Source organism: Lissotriton helveticus, chromosome 10 (assembly GCF_964261635.1).
Source record: "Lissotriton helveticus chromosome 10, aLisHel1.1, whole genome shotgun sequence".
In the NCBI taxonomy this organism is placed as follows: Eukaryota; Metazoa; Chordata; class Amphibia; order Caudata; family Salamandridae; genus Lissotriton; species Lissotriton helveticus.
This window is the reverse complement of record NC_136071.1, coordinates 206,261,240-206,278,863: the sequence shown is the minus strand read 5'-3', so window position 1 is coordinate 206,278,863 and position 17,624 is coordinate 206,261,240. Positions and strand designations below refer to the sequence as shown.

The window sequence follows — 17,624 nt, the reverse complement described above, 5'->3', positions numbered from 1 at the left end:
CTGCGCCTCCTGTGACAGAGTGCGTGATCTCGAGCCCCCCTGCTTGTTGAGGTAATACATCGTGGTCGTATTGTCCGTCTGAACAAGCAGAGAGTTGGTCTGGAAGGACGGATGAAAGGCCTTCAGTGCCAAGTGAACAGCTCTGAGTTCCAGGAAATTGATGTGATACGTGGACTCCGTCGGGGACCACGTTCCTTGTATCTGTAAGTCTCCGGAGTTCGCCCCCCCAGCCGCGGAGAGACGCATCCGTCACGATAGTCTCTGCGGGAATGTCCTTGTGGAAGGGAACCCCTCTGAGGAGATTCTCCGCTGAACACCACCACTTCAGAGACTGGAGAGCATGCAGAGACAGTTGTATCTTGTCGTCCCAAGATCCTTTCCTCTGATCCCACTGATCTTCCAAGCACTCCTGCAATGGTCTCATGTGCAGCCGTGCGTGTGGCGTGAGGAAGATACAAGAGGCCATCGACCCCAGTAGAGAAGACACCGTCCTCACTGTTGTAGATGGAGCGGTCATAAGAGCCTGAGCCTTCCGAAGGAGTGATAATCGTCTCTCCTCCGAAGGAGACACGCTTGCTGACAGCGTATTGATGGAGGCTCCCAAGTACTGTATGCACTGGACCGGAGTCGGGACAGACTTGGACATGTTGATGTGCAACCCCAGTTTGTTCAAGAGAACGCACGTCTTCTGGAAGTGCGCTTGAGCTTCCGAGAAGGAGGAGGCCCTGATCAACCAATCGTCCAGGTACGGGTAGACAAACACCTTGTTCTTCCTCAGGTGTGCAGCTACCACTGCCATGCACTTCGAGAATGTTCTGGGCGCAGACTTCAGCCCGAATGGCAATACTGTGTACTGATAATGATTGGCGCCGACTTGGAATCGCAGGAACTTCCTGTATTTGTGTGCAATGGGCACATGGAAGTACGCATCCTGTAGGTCTGTAGCGCAGAGCCAGTCTCCCTGTTGCAGCGGAGGATAAATCTGATGCAACTACAGCATGCAAAACTACTCTCTGCGAATCCACTTGTTTGCTTGTCGCAAATCCAGAATGGGCCTGAACTCGTTCTTGTCCTTCTTATGAACCAGAAAGAACCGGGAGTACAGACCTCTTCCTCTTTGAGACAGAGGTACGTCTTCTATCACCCTTTTCCTTAACAGGATGTCGGCCTCCGCCTGGAGCTCGCGCAGCTGAAACCGCGAGCTGACCGGAGGAATTGCTGGAGACGGGCTGGTGAACCGAAGACTGTATCCATTGCAAACAATATTCAGCACCCACTTGCCCTGAGTAATTTTACTCCACTCTGCCAGAAAAAAATTGAACGCTTCCCCCCACCGGAGCGGGTAACGGATGTAGGGGAAGTAACCGCTCAGGGTCGAGACCCAGCAGGGCCTTTGTTCGCTGCTGCGGACTGCTGGCCGCCCCTGCCCTTCTGGAAGGGCCTTCGGAACTGCTGCTGCTGTTGTTGCTGCTGTTCTGAGTTTTCAAACAATTAATGCCTCACTCATTTATACACATCCAAGTACAACGTAGACCTGGTAGATACACAATTTCAATGCTACCAGAAATATGTTATATAACATAAATTCCAAGGTCTGGACGTGTTCAATAAAAATGCAATCACACAGGAACAGAACATTCACCTAGAAAAGTGTGAAGAATAGAGAGAGCACCTCACGGTAGAACAACCCGAGGGGGTTCCCGGTTGATGATTACCGGTATACCCACTTCTCATCATTGGCAACTCTCTCTATTGTGAAAAGACCGTCGGGAGCGCCGGAGGGACGCGGCTACAGTGACTGTGATTAGTTCGAGTCACGGTTTCGGACACGTGGACAGCTGACACGGTGTCCTGCGGAGTGACGCTGGTATGTGCTGACGTAGCGCACTCCAGGTCCAGTACAGGTTGAAAAGACTGAGAATAATAAACCCCTCATATGCCCTGATGAAATCGCCATAGAAGGAGCGATGAAACATGTCGGCTTGAGGAAAGGAACTTTTATGGTATATGAAATATCCATTTTTAATTAGTAGTGCTCTGCTGCATCAGAATAAAACGGTAACAGCAAGCAAAGCACCACTACACAAATGATTTATTTTTCTCTTGGTGTTGTGGTTTGTTTGGGGTTCTGTTGAGTGTACTTTTGACACTTCTAACAGGTATCAGTGTTTTGATACGTTGGTCACTATTTGTGTTTTTCCTTCACTATTCTCACGTCCGCACTACTCTTCTGTTGAGTGCACGTTTGTCTTTTCACAATAGAGACTACGTTGTACTTGGATGTGTATAAATGAGTGAGGCATTAATTGTTTGAATACTGTTTGAGTGGGGGGCTGCCTCGCCCATTCCCCCTCCCCCTGTACCCCTCCAGATTTTGTGTGCTGCTGTTCTGAGGCCTGCCCACGCCCTCTGCCCTGCGCCCCAAACCGTCTCTGGAACGGGCGGTAGGTCTTCTTTTCCTTGGGCTTCTCCAACCCGACAGCAGTCAGGGTCTCGGCCTCTGCCTTCATGCGGGCCATCTCGTCATCCGCATGCTTGCCAAACAGGGTTTCCCCCGAGAGAGGCAGATTGGCCACCCGCTGCTGAGCCTCTGGCTTGAGCGATGTAAGGCGAAGCCAGGCGTGGCGTCGTTGGTTGACACCATGACAGTACCCATGTGCCGCCAGAAGAGACATCAGCCGCCGCGCTGATGAGTTGGTTCGACACCAGCATCCCCTCCTTCAGGATCTCCTGAAAATCCTCTTTCTTCTCTCAAGGAAGGAGCTCAGCGAATTGCTGGAGGGACTCCCAGAGGCACGATCGTATCGCCCTAACAAAGCAGCGGCACTAGCCGCCTTCATAGCAGTAGATGCCGTCCCACAGACCTTTCTACCTGCCGAATCTATCCAGCGGCTCTCCTTACCAGGAGGTACCGTAGAGGACGGGGTGGTGGCATGCTGCTTCCTAGCCGCCGTCACTATGACAGAGTCCGGAGTAGGATCCATCCGAAGAAAAGCCGGGTCAGAATCCGGGGCCCGGTACTTCTTAAGGAGTCTGGAGGGATCCGCCTTCGTCACCGCAGGAGTGAGAAACAACTCCTCTGCGGGCTCTACCAAGCCTGGCACTAGAGGCAGCAATGGTCGAGACAGGTGCTTTTTATGGAGCGTCTCGAAGATCACAGACGTCGTGGGTGTAGGTACCGTCACCGTGATGCCCAACTTAGCTGCACCTTGTACCAGAACATCCTGGAATGCGACGATGTCGTCAACAGGCGACACCCTCGTCCCAGGGGATTCCGACAAAGTCGGTGAGTAGTCTCTGGTCCCAGAGGAGTCCGTGCGGGACAGTGATCTGCGCCTCCTGTGGCGTCGTCTTGACCTTGTTGATGGCCTGTGACGACTCCGCGATCTCCCCCTCCGGCCGGAGAGAGAGTGTGACCTCTTTGGCTTCGGGCGCTACAAAGGCCTCACAGGAGTAGGCCTACGTGGCTTGGCTGGGGGCCTCGGCTGAGGGGTCCCTATAGGCGGAGTCGGGTACCGTGGCAGTGAGACTGACCTCGGACGGACAGGCGGTCCGCCAGTTGGAAGCCGCGGGAGAGGCTGAGGATGATGAGGAGGTGGAAGCGGAGGCGGGGTGGGAGTCCGCGGAGGCGGTTCCTTGGGTAAGGGAGGAGGATGTGGAGTCGACCTCGTCTTAGGGGGTATATACACCTCAGAGTACACCGAGCCCGGTGACTCACCCTTCTTCTCAGGCGACGGCGAGTCCCCTATCGGTACATGACGCTGACTAGAATGACTCCTGGCGCCAGAACTCCTTCTGCGCCTCTTTGGCGTCGAAGAACGTCGCCCTGACGGCAACCGTCGGTCCCTCGACGTCGACCGCCTCCTCTTCGACGGCGAGCGCCTCCTTCTCGACGGCGAGCGCCTTCGCCTCGACGGCGACCTTCGCCTCGACGGCGACAGTCTTCGCCTCGACAACGAACGTCTCCTCGACGCCGAACATCTGCGAGACTTCGATGTCATCCTCGACGTCAAGGATCCCCTCGACGCCGACCTCCTCTTCTTCTTCGCCTCGACGGCGAGCGCCGACGCCGGGCCACCTCTCGACGTCGATAACTCGACGCCGACGACGATGAGACTGTCACCGGTGATCTCGACGGCGGTCTATTCAGTTCCCTCGCCACCGAGCGTCGACGCCTCTTCGACCCAGAGCCCTGGGGAGACGGGGAACAGACTGTAGTCACCCCTACTCTTCTTCTTCGCTGACGGTGAACGACGGTGTCGCCTCAACGGCGAGCGCCGATGCCGGGCCACCTCTCGACGTCGATAACTCGACGCCGACGACAATGAGACTGTCACCGGTGATCTCGACGGCGGTCTATTCAGTTCCCTCGATGCCGAGCGTCGACGCCGCTTCGACCCAGAGCCCTGGGGAGAGGGGAAACAGACTGTAGTCATCCCTCTCGACGCCGTCGTCAGTGCTATCGACGCTGACGGAGAACAGGGACGCTTGCTGGTCTTCCTGCCCCTGGGGAGCCCCCCAGAGGCCTCAGCATGGGCAGAGGAAGTCTGCCCAGACCCACCTTTTGCCTTCAGTCTTCTGTCCTCTAGGCCTTGGAGCCTGATCTTCATCCTATCTCTCAGGGTCCTGCTGGAGAAGCCCTGGCAAATGTCACACTCCTCTGGGACATGAGATGAGGGAAGGCAGATGATGCACACCTCGTGTGGGTCCGACTTGGCCTTCTTCCTAGAATACTCTGGGCATTTGTCAAACAAAGCAGGCATTTTGACAAATAAAAGAGTATTCAGAACACACACAAGGAAGAAAACACCAAAGTACTTCAAATTAAAGCACTAAATACTAGAAAAAGTGAAAAAAATCACCAAATAAACCCTTAAAAGGGAGAGCTCAATGCTTCAGGGTCCTGCTAGCAGAACCTGGAAAAAAGAACTGAAAGTAAAAGGTACCTGCAGTGCATTCTGGGATACTGAGAGAGTTCTGGAAGGTTCTCTTAAAGGCACAGTATCCTGTTCTGAGCCACATAATGGCAGCCTATGGGGCTTGTCTGTCCATTCCGTCCTCTCTATCATTCCTGAGGGTTTTGCTGGTAAAAGCAAGTGTTTCTATGTAAAGAAACCTGGACAGGCTGTGCCGTTTGTGGATTTTTGGTGGAATTTCTAGTTGAAGTACTGGACAGTGTAGCCTGTGGATATAGGCTGCATTATCTGTCTTTAAAATCTCTCTTAAGTGTCTGTGCAGTTCTGCATTTTTTGACAACTTAAGAGATTATTTTTGATTGCTCCGGGGTCCACGCACATGGGCGGGACTATTCACTAGATTATGACTATACACAGAGATCCCCTACTACAGAAAGCCCCGACCAGCCACTGGGTGCTTTTATTGCTTTCCACAATCGATGTTGCCTTCCTGTCGCATATTGTATAATATGATCATTTCAAAGCCATAAGAAAAAGCAAAGGAATGCCCTTTTTAACGTGGACAGGTGAACATCGACAGGGGCAAAAATGCCATTATCACATCAAACAACCAGCAACACTTCCACATATGAGCCAAAATAAATACTCATCATATGGTGGTTAAAAGGCAATGTAATGCTAGAAGAATGTTGCCTTCCAAAGAAAGTCTATAACATTAGACTAGTGTCTTTAAATATAGAATGCATTGTAATAGAGTTTTGTAAAATGCACAAAAGAAAGATTAGATTTTGACATAAAATAATACAAAAGAGACCTCCATATATAAACCTGCTTACTGTGCACTTTTTGCAGCGTGGAGTATGTTTATACGTGCCATTTTTGTGTTGTCTACAGACATCTATGCACAACCTGAAGAGATTTCGAATTAAAGCCGGTTTTGTTACTGGGGGCTAGTTTTGCAGCAGTGCTGCAATATCTGCTAGGAGTAACAAAAGCAGCAAAAAACGCATTCCCTGCCTACCAGGGCCAGGCAGTGCTTCGCTAAGGGGTGGTCAGAAACAAATGTCAGGGCTGCTTTGCGTTCCCAGTCCAGCCCTGAGCATGGTGGACAAAAAAAGAATGGACTGGAATACAGGCATGGGCAGCTACCAGTGGCAGAGATTAATTCAAGCTTTCCACCAATCACTTTCTTGCTTTCTTCAGCGCCACGTTTTAAGAGCCCAGACGTGGGTCCCGTGCTCACTATGTTATAGGCCTCAAGTACCCGACTGACCAGGCCGAATGGGCCAAAAGTAGATTAATGTTGCTTCTGCTCTTGTTCAGAGGGGTACTGGCCTTTCAGACTGAGCTCAACTATTCCTCTTGGAGCAGGGCCATGGCTGATTTGCTCGTTTCTATCTGGGGGTGGCATGGTGGGCATGTGGTCCTGAATAATTACCACTGGCTGAGTTGAACTCAAAGATTCCACACAGCTCTTTTCTGCTCTTTACAAAACCTGCTGTAGTAATAACTATGTATAACACAACATTATATATTTGTTGAATGATATAGAAAAGGTTCGATGGATGTTGCGGTTTTATGGCCTGGAAGTGATCTACTATAGCCTTATAGCCCGCCGTAGAGGGCTGTACCGGCTATTAAAGGCCCTCTCCAGCGTTAAAGGCCCGAGCCGAAGGCCTTTACCGGCCCGTAGAAGCAGGGAGCACTCCATTGTCTGCAATGGAGCTCCCAACATTCCAATGTTCTAATATTGATTAGACCCATCTTCCAGAGTTTATTGTTCAATTGTGTGACTTGTGTTATCTTATTCCGCTTTATGTGGCTGTTTAATACATAATTGCAGTGAGCACATACCTCTTCACTTTTGCCCAGATTATCCAGCCTAAACATGGAGACACACTGTGACCCAGGTGGTGGCATGAGCAACAGTTAAGTGTTCCGCTCTATACCTTATATAGCTTTGTGTGGGGGGGGGAGGGTTTGGGGAGGATTCCTGGCCACTGCCATGCTGTACCTGTTCTGTCTGTGAGATAGGCATGTATTGTTGGTGCCAATAGTGTACATGTTTTGTGTGGGAGAAAAACATGCAGGGATGGTACTTGCTGCGCAGTGCCTGTTTAGTGTGTTCTTTGAAGGTGCAAGCTGTTACTACCTGTGAAGTAGCATTTCATGTTCAGAGGGTGGAGTGGATTAATGTACCACATAATATTGTGGTTGTACTAACTACCTTTTATTTTAGATCAAGTTGCTGGCAGGGGGCATGGTGACCAACTGGCAGCATGCATCCACTAAGGTGAAATGATTCAGCATGTTGAAGACATACACTTTGTTTTTTACATTTTGAAGGGACTAGATCACATTATGTTTGTTGCATGATTTACATGCTAAATATTTTCAAAGCTCAACCTGTGCACGGGCTCTTAGAGTCAAGCCAGACCGGATACTATTTGAGCATCAGTTTTACGTGGCGTGTCAACTCTCTGCAGTGTTCTACACACCCCAAAATCAGGAAATCTTACCAGTGCGTTAATGCCTCATTTCACCACACCACCACCCAACATGCACTGCTGCCGTCACCACTGCACAGCCACTCACAAATGATGCTACCAACTGCATTATCACCACTGCTCCCATACTGCCAAAGGCTACTACACCAAGCAACTGCCAATCCCTAAAGAACTCCAATGACACGTCTTCCCACTATACTGCAACACACCAACTAAATTACGCTAAAAAACACTGTGCTGTAGCCACACTACGCTCGGTCCAGGTGCCCGGAGGTACCTGGACCAAGGCGGCAGAGCAGCATTTATTTTGCTGGACCTTAGTGCCGCCTTCGACACTGTGGATCACATCTTGCTTTCTCGATTAAAACATCTTGGGGTGACAGGTTCGGCTCTCACCTGGCTGCAATCCTTTTTGGAAGACTGTTTTTTTCAGCTCTCAGAGGGTGTTACTCTATCTAAACGATGGCTCCTTAGCTGTGGGGTTCCGCAGGGATCTGCCCTGAGCCCCACGCTTTTTAATGTCTATATGGAGCCATTAGCTAGGATAGTGCTCCCTTTCGGCATCGAAATTGTCACCTATGCAGATGATACCCAACTGGTGGTTGTTCTTAACCACCCTGAGGGATCATCTAGCACTTTGGGCATTTGCCTAGAAGCTGAGGCCGATTGGATGGCACTCTCTCATCTTAAGTTAAAGGGGGACAAGACAGAACTGATGTTCCTGGGTAAGTCTCCCTCTCCCAGAGCATCGTTGGTGTGGACTACCTGTCTCGGCACTATGCCGGTGCCTAAAGAGCAGATTAAGAGTCTGGGAGTGTGGCTGGATAGCACTCTATGCTTTAACAACCAAGCTCTTCACCACTTGCTTTGGCCTGATGAGGTTACTGAGGAAAATGTTGCCCCTTCTCCCTTTCCAGGCTCGTAGGACTATGGTGCAGGCTCTCATCCTGTCCAGCCTAGATTACGGGAATGCTCTGTATCTGGGTGCACCACTGGCCACCATCAAAAAATTGCAGGTGACCCAGAACTGCGCGGCCCGTTTACTTCTGGAGTTTCCTCGGAGGCAGTCTGTTTCATCTGCCTTGAAGAAGCTACACTGGCTGCCAATTCAGGCCCTGCTATGATTTGTTCATTAGTGACCCCCTACCACTCTTCTAGAAGCTTGCGCTCCAGTACAGCCTTCCTTGCAATCCCACAGAAAGTACGACGAGCCAGGTGAGGGGGGGGGCGCTCCTTCTCGTGGAATGCTGCCACTTTTTGGAACTCTCTGCCACCCACTCTGCGCAGTGAACCCAATCTACAAACTTTTCGCAGACTCTTAAAAACTTTCCTCTTCCACTAATCTGTATACTCTGGTCTCATTTTCTTGCCCGCCTGGTCCAAGCGCCACGAGGCCTCAGGGTAGAAGCGCCCCATATAAATTGAATTTCAATCATTCATTCTTTACTCCATTACTAGCTGCAAGCTGCCTCAACCACCTATACTACTACCCCTGTATCCCTATTAGGAAGCTTAACACTGCGTTACCAGAAGCTGTGTGTCTTTGATTCACATCTACCAGACTGCTATCTCTGCACACCACAGGTCTACCAAGCCAGCATTACTTCCGCTCCCACTTCATTACACGCACCCTCTGCACCTAAAATATCATGTAATAGCATTGGGTTACTACATCCGACACCACAAGTACAACTAGTACTTACGCCTACATACTACCATACCACCACCCTGATGCTAAACATGATCCTTTCGGCACACTATATCAACTTGGACCTGCCAAAGCTTCAATACCATCCTAGGCGACATCTTTCAGTGCTACACGAACCCCACCTCCCTACTACTAACAACCCACGGATACTCATTTTATCTTGAGTTCATAAAATGTGTACAAACGGAGTAGGAAAGTCAGATGGATTGTGATTATCAAACATTGTTTAACTGCAAAGACACCATTCCAGTCCAGTCAAAGAAGTACATGGCTATCAAAATTTGGGATAAAAAAGGATTCAGACTTAAGCCCACCACATGTCAAATTCACCCTGACGAGACTCCATAGTAATATTTCGCCTGTCCATAAACTAGTGATTTCAGAAAGTCTCCAAGTGCTTCTGCTCTGTAAAACCACCCTCTTGACACTTGGCATGAATTCTAGACGCTCACATTACACCTGCTGAGAATGCAAACTACGAACAGCAGAGTAACGTAAGCCGCATTTGCAGCTGGATTTTACCAGATGGCCCAGCATGGGGATCCGAGCACTTGCTCCTACTCTAATCTTCATGTCATAAAATTAGCCGCCAGAAGTAATGAGAACTGTCTGTTCAGCTGTGCTAAAAACTCTTCACGAGTAAGATGGGCTTTCTAGTATTCAGTTCAAGGCAGACAGAGGAGAAAGCAAATATATGCACCTATAAATGTATGGTGTTTAAAGTGCGCCCCTACAAGCCATTAACAGCGAGAATATCTTTATGGCTATTTGTCAATATAAGACCGTTATAATAGCTTTGTGATCTTTTTATCATACCACATCAGCAAAATGTATTTTGTAAAGAAATTGTAGTGCAAGTTGGATAGAAGAATGTTCTAGCTGCTTTCCTTGTCACCAGCCGAACACTATAAAATACAAATATTAACTTCCTAGATTTCTACCAGTAGCTGAACAAAAATAACACGTAAGCGGTGATCACTTATATGCCAAGTGTGCGTCATTTATTATGAAATATTACAACATTGGAATGTTGGGTTCTCCATTGCAGACATTGGAGTTCTCCATGCTTCTACGGGCCGGTAAAGGCCCCGCAGAGCAACATTCCAATGTTTTACAAAGGCCTCTTGGAGCTCGAGGGGATTTAAATCCCCTCGAGCTTCGAGAGGCCTTTGTTTTATTTGTTAGAACATTCTGCCCTCTAGTGGCAGAATGTTCTAATAGCCTTATAGCCCTTCGCAGCTGGGCTATACCGGCTATTAAAGTCCTGGTCCCTTTTTTAAAGTCCCTCGCCTTAGGCTCGGGCCTCTAACGCGAGAGCTACGGCGGGCTATATGGCTATATTAATACATTTGGGAACGTAGGAACACCAAATAACAAATGAACCTCAGCATGCTGTTGGACTCTGGATTTCTTTATGGGAACACATACCTTAACCCAGAATTTAGGAGACTTCCAGGTTGTAGCAAGCCAGAGGGTATTTTGTAGCAGACCAAACCACCCCGACAAAGTAAGATGTCTGCTCGTGAAGGGAACCGTTTCTCATCGTTCTATAAAAAAAATGGGATCTGGCAACAAATGTAACCTAAAACTCAAGGGTTAGATTGTGGGTAAGTGTTTCACTTGGGCAGTGCAGCTTGCACTGGTTTTCCTGACCTCTAATGGCAACCTTTTCTCTCTCTCAATTTCTGCCGAATTTTATTATTGGGTCTCCCTTCTATCATGGAGATAGACAGCTCTCCATTATCACAAACAAATGAGGAGGATGGAGAAGTTTTTAAAAACAAGCTGAATTACTTTATTCGGTCTTCTGTTGAACAGGCTATTTCAGCATCTATGGATAAGATGTTTAAAAATATCGAAAATTCTGTGGTGAATATTACGCCCAAGACATTACTGGCCCATTCTGCGGTGGGAAGCAGAAAACATAAAAACGCCACTATACCTATAATGTCAAAGAAGGTGCAATTATGTATTCCCACTTCAGACTCTGCACTTTTGGTTAGTGAGGGTTCCACACACACGGTTGGGGATGTGGTTTCTCCTAGGCCTTCTAATAAGGAATGGGTGTCTAATAAGACACCCTCTAAGTGCAAAACAAAGTCCTAAAACATCTAGGAGCAGTCTTCATAAATAGTTCTCTTATCCTTAATACTGATGATGACATGGCAGATCGAGATGCGGACGATGACCAGGATAACTTTGGTTTTTCTGATCCTTTTTCTTCTCCTCCCCCGAAAAAGTCAAAAGTGTTATCACCCACTCATAACCATTTCGTGGCCAAAATAGTTCTTGACGCAAATGGGATGCCTATGTTCGACCCCAGTCTCATCCATCATCCCAATTCAACTGAATGGTTTCCCGCCGAACAAATGGGTAATTACATTGCATCCAGGCTTTGTTTGCCCTTGGATAAACATATAGGGCCAGGTTGAAAACGAATGCCCTAGACCAACGTTGTCTGCTAACATCACTTCCACTCCAATCATTGACCCTTCTTTCCTTACTTTCTTTTCTAAGTATGGGAAGGAGTTATGTAGAGGCGTGGACAAGGCACGGTCCACCTGCCAGGACAAGTTTCTTAAAATTATTGGTCCCCTAGCCCGTATTTTTAATATGACAGAAGCAGCAAGATTGGACCACAATACTGTTGATCCAGAAGATCTGTCCTTATGTATCCAAAGGGTCTTCTGCTTACTTGGTAACACAAATTCTGCTATCACACACAAGCGGAGGAAAGGATTACTCCTGAAATTGGACCCTAAGGTGGCAAATCTTACTACCTTAGATCACGGTATCAAGGTTGAGGGACTTTTATTAGGAGATTCCTTTATCAAGGAACTTAGTAGATATGACACTACCTTTACTTCTATTGAAAAGGCAGAGCAATCACTTAAACGTTTTTTCCCAGTAGGTTTCAGCAAGGGCCGGCAGAGGCAGGAGCCGTTTTACCGGCCGTAACTATCACAACTAAGGATACAGAGGCTCCTTCAATTCAAACTACTTTGGCTACCAAGAATAAAAGCCACAGTTCTACCCCCAGAGAAGCAGAGGGTATTGAGGGCGACTACAAAAGAGCTTCAGAACCAACTCCCAGCCAGGTCACTATTTCTGGCCAACCTACTGTAGGCGGTCGTCTTCCGTATTTTCTCACTAAGTGGCAAACAATAACTTCAGGTCCTTAGGTTTTAAATTCAATACAAGGTTATGTTATAGAGCTCTAGGCAATGCCTTTCCAAACTGTTTCCTCCTCCTTCAAAGTTTTCCTCTGAAATGTCCAATCTAATTTCACAAGAAATTAAATCTTTTCTACAAAAGCAAGCAATCCAACCTTCTCTCCTAGATCCATCTAGTTTCTTCAGCTCCATCTTTCTTGTACAGAAGAAAAACAAAGATGAGACCAGTAATCATTCTCAAGCTCTTCAATCAGTTTGTTGTTTACCGTCATTTCAAGATGGAAACGATTCTACACCTAAGGGATTCACTAGGACAACAAGATTGGATGGTCAGATTAGACGTGCAAGATGCATCTCTTACAATCCCCATTCAACAAAGTCACAGAAAATGTCTTCAGTTCCAACAGCAGGGACAGACATATTGCTTTTCCTCTATTCCACACGGCCTTTCGTCAGCACCATGGTGCTCTACAAAACAAATTAAGCCACTAGTCGCACACATCAGGTCTCAGGCTCATCATTAACTTAGGCGAAATTCTATTAATGCCTCAAAACCTTCACAATCTACTTTCTCATCTGCATCTCACGTGCTCTCATCTTTCAGAGTTGGGTTTTCTAATCAACACACAGACATCTGTGCTCATTCACTCAACCCAAATAGAGTTTCTAGATTTTCTCAAATTCTTCCAGTGCCACTGTTCATCTCCCTTTGACCAAAATCAAAGCGTTCACATCAAAGATTCTCCAAACCGTTTGCAGCTCCTTCATTTCCCTTAGATATTTAGCGAGAATTGTGGGTCTCCTGTCTTCTTCAAAACAGGCCATCTTCCCGGGTCCTCTCCCTTATTGGGCTCTTCAAAGACTACAAATCCGTCATTTACCTGAGGGTTTCACCTATTCCGATTCCATTCACATAGATCCAGAATCTTAGCTGGAGCTTCAATCGTGGATAGACCATTGAGACAGATGGAACAGCAAAACTATCTCTGCATCAACCCCTGATCTTGTGCTAGAATCAAATCCAAGTCGGACAGATTGGGGTGCCTGATGTGGCCAAATATCGACTGGGGGTACATGGTCTCACGGGAAGTCCAGATTGCATATCAACTGTTTAGAATCTAAAGCCAAGCAAAAAACTGAGTGTAATGCTCCAGTCTCCTGCGTACAAACAATATCATAGCCGTTTGTTACACCAATCACCTAGACGGTACCAGAGACAGACCCCTAGCAGAGCTAGCAAAGAGTTTCTGGGAATTTTGCCTTCTCAACAAGATACCATGAGATCTCAATACCATTGCAGTGGTACCATGGCACAGTTATTACCACGACTCAAGCGACTGGAAACTTCATACTTTGGTATTCAGGTTGCTACTACACAAATTGGGTCCTTTCTACATAGATCTATTTGCCACCAAACTCAATTCCAAACTTCCTTGTTTCTACAGTTGGCTTCTAGATCCTCTACCTTTAGCTACAATCGCTTACTTACAAGACTGGAACCACTCCACTAACTACGCCTTCCCCCTTCCGAGATGATCAACAGGGTTTTAGCACAGGCCAGACATCAACAGGCAATGTTAGTGCTAAAAGTTCCTTTCTGGCAGTCACAAGTATGGTCCCCCTCGTCTGCAACTAGTGATTGACTACCCAGTACTCCTCCCATTCGGCTGTGTGTTGGAATAATGAGTTCCTCAACAACGACTCACTTAATAACGTGGTCTCAACAACAATTTATTTACAGCGCATACCTCTACCACAAATTTTTATGGTAAAGGAATGCATGGTAAACCCACCCCCTAAAAACCTAGATGAACCCCCCAAACCCATTCCTCCCCCTAAAAACTAACTCTAACCCCCACCTCTTAAAAACTAACCCGAACCCCCACCCCTTAAAAACTAACCCGAACCCCCACCCCTTAAAAACTAACCCAAACCCCCACCCCTTAAAAACGAACCCACACACCGCACCCCTTAAAAACTAACCCGAACCCCCACTCCTTAAAAACGAACCCACACACCCACCCCTTAAAAACTAACCCGAACCCCCACCCCTTAAAAACTAACCCGAACCCCCACCAGTAAAAACTAACCCGAACCCCTCCCACCCCCTAAAAACGAACACAAGCACCCCCACCACCACGAACATTAAAGATGACACATTACAAGATGGCCGCTGAACTATATTCCACACGTCCAGGAGGCCAGGAACGCATAGACCATTAGCATTTAACACTCTGGGCCTTTCCAGACGTTCTGTTTGTGTTTCTGGTTGTTTACGGTTTGTGTGCTCTATTCAGATGATGCTAATACTTTGTGACCTGAGGGCAATGCAAACATGATTTATTACGAAAACACTGGCTAACTGCAATTCCTACAAAAACCTGGTAAACTCGATTTAGTTTGGGGTGGCTCATTTTCTGTGACCACTATCCATAACTTACAACTGAAGGGCAGTACATACTTTTTTTTTTTAATAAATCACGTAGTACCAGGTACACAGCCCTCGTTTTAGACACTTCAAGATGGCCGCTGCCTGTACGACACAGACCATACAGCATCAGGCAGGAGCCTGCTCTGAAGTATCCCGTAAGCTTGCCCCTCCCCGCGCCAGACGCCGATAGTATTTTAGCGCCTCCTGGACGCAGTTCCATGCTACCCGGTGCCGACGGTGAGGGGTATGCCGAACGGCTCACATTTCGGGGCTTGTTTGTGAGTATACTACGATGCGGACTTAGCCCGGACCCGGGCCACACCATTCTGTGAGGTAAGCGTTAGGTAAAGTAAAGGTAGAGGAGCTACTGCCCGCATCAGCGTTCACACTCTTCCAGTGACAGATTTGGTAGCTTAGAGTCGAGATGAGTGTTTCAGCATGGCCGAGCCCCACCCGCAGGGAAGTGTCAGTGTATCACGGGATTGAGTCCCAAAGCGGGTTATTGATTTGGCTGTGTTGACGCTCATACTTGAGCCCGGCTTCAGAAACCGCTTCTACCTCGCTGAGATTACAGTTGCATAATAATGCATATCACGCCAGCATCCCTACCGCGGACCGCCAGTCTTGCGTTAGGGTCTCAGGGACGCAATAGTCCTGGATTGGTTGGTGAGCTCACCACATGTCTATTTTATGTTATTTTATTGTTCCCTCAGGACACTATACTATAGGTGTCTGATTACCCCGCCGTAAACTGTTGAGGCGATACTTTCCCTAACGTTAGGCGAGTTGAGGTGTACATACCAGCCACCCTAGCATGATCACCTGTCACACCCCTGTTTTTAACCATAAGAAACCCCACTGTAACATCTTCTGAGTTTTAATCATAATGTCTGAATAAATTACCTATAAGTTTGGTAGGTGTTTATTTCACAGAGCAACTGCTGTCAAGTAATTGTTTTAACGTGACATTGTTTTCCACTTTTTGCACACTAGATGTGGGTCACACTTTCGAATATGAATCAAGAGGTATGTCGGTACTATGAATTACTCTGTAGTTTTTTATTCTCTATTTTTCTTAGGTCGTCCTTTGATGCTGTGGGTACCTTACTCACAGCCCAGTCAAGTGGTAGGTAGGTAGGTAGGTTGACCCCCGACCACTATGTGTAGATATTTTTTCACTAGGTCCTGATGAAATGCCACTGATCCTCCTGACCATTCGGCATGAAACATGTTGACCCCAAAGGGTAGAGCGTAGTTACCCTGAATCATCACTTCAGATAGCTGCCACTCTTTCCCCGTTTTTAATCAGGTGGAGAGTCAGTTTGAATAAAAGTTGTTTCTGGACTACCCAACCTGTTTTAATCACCTTTCACTACATCTACACCTCCTATGCCCCTCAACCCCACTGCGCCAAACAGCAAGGAACTAAAGATCTCTGCCAAAGAGCCCCTCTATGGATGCCCGTCGGGTATTGCAGCATCGACCCGATGAGGAGCAGGCCAATATGATTAAGCATGACACCTAGCTGGCTGGGTGTGTGAGGGCCCTAGTTACGACAGGAGGGATCCCCCTTCTTTCGTCCTTTCAAGGACAAGTCTCCTGTATGACTTTCCGACAGATCTCTCTTTGTCACACCCTGTTCTTGACCACCCAGAGGAACTGCATACTCCTTTTCTAATTCCATATCTGGGCATGTATGCTGGACCTTCATAAAAAAGCCCGATAGTCCCAATTTTTGTATATTGATTAATTTTATTAAAGACATGGAGGCGAGTATTATACCACCTTAACACTTGATTAACTTGGTATTTTTTTCACTAATTGTGCAACAACGTTTTGCAACCTGGCTGCTTGTTTGCAATGTGACCTATGCATTAACAGCCGCAAAAAAACATACCCATCCAAAGGAGGGCTTAAAACTACCTGCCTAATGAATATTAATTTGACAAGTCGAAGGGAAGTCCTACAACTTACTGCAAATGGTCAATGATGGTGGCCTGCAATGGACATCAGACCTCAGTCTTTGCATTACCAAATAGGATTATATATGTATGTATATATATATATATATATATATATATATATATATATATATATATATATATATATATATGTATATATATACATATAAATATAATGTATTTTTTACTTTTTTATTTTTTTAATGGAGCAAGTGTTTATTAAAGAGACTGATGCTACTTTAACAAAATAAAACACTTTACCATTTCGAAAGACATCTGATGGTGCAGGTGGTCCTCTGTACCACTGTCGCCTTCTCCCCCACCACCAGACAAGATTCTTGAAAAGGAAGCTGTCCTCTCAGGAACACCTTCCCTTGTGAATATGTCATCATCCCAACATGGGACTTTCTAACTTGCGTCTTTTCAATAATTTTCAAACGCAACTGAAGTGTTAAATCATTATTACATTTCATTACGAATCGCAAACAAAGCGCACACCCCATCCATGAGCTTTCCTAACTGATATGGAATGAGTTGCAGAACGTTTTTGGTGAATCAGAATTTGTTAGACTCACACAAGGGTTTTGTATATTGTAAAAAAACTTTTTTTGTTTATGCAAAACCTGAGATTCTGTGAATTGCAAGGTTTGTGACCACAAAAGTGTTCTGCACATCATGCCCAGAGAGATAAACCTGCTTGGAATTAATCTCAAGACTTGAGCTTAAACCCTTGAGTCGCATGGTGGGATCCTATGTGACGGAAATGTGGTTTTTTTTTGGAAGACTTGCAGAATTTAAATTTATCAATCTGTTTTTAGGGAACCACAGAACATAAAATACAATATTAAAACTTGAACAAGAATAATCTACAGTTATTAAAAAAACAAAACCAGTGCCGCACAGAGGACACAAAATGGAGTCAAAATGT

At 46.8% G+C, this 17,624-nt stretch overlaps 1 protein-coding gene across 1 annotated transcript in view; it reads right to left on the bottom strand.

Annotated features, from left to right (window-relative positions):
- Window positions 1-17,624, bottom strand: part of LMTK2 (lemur tyrosine kinase 2) — a 250,906-nt gene that overhangs the window by 105,759 nt on the left and 127,523 nt on the right. The gene's annotated exons all lie outside the window — the stretch shown is intronic.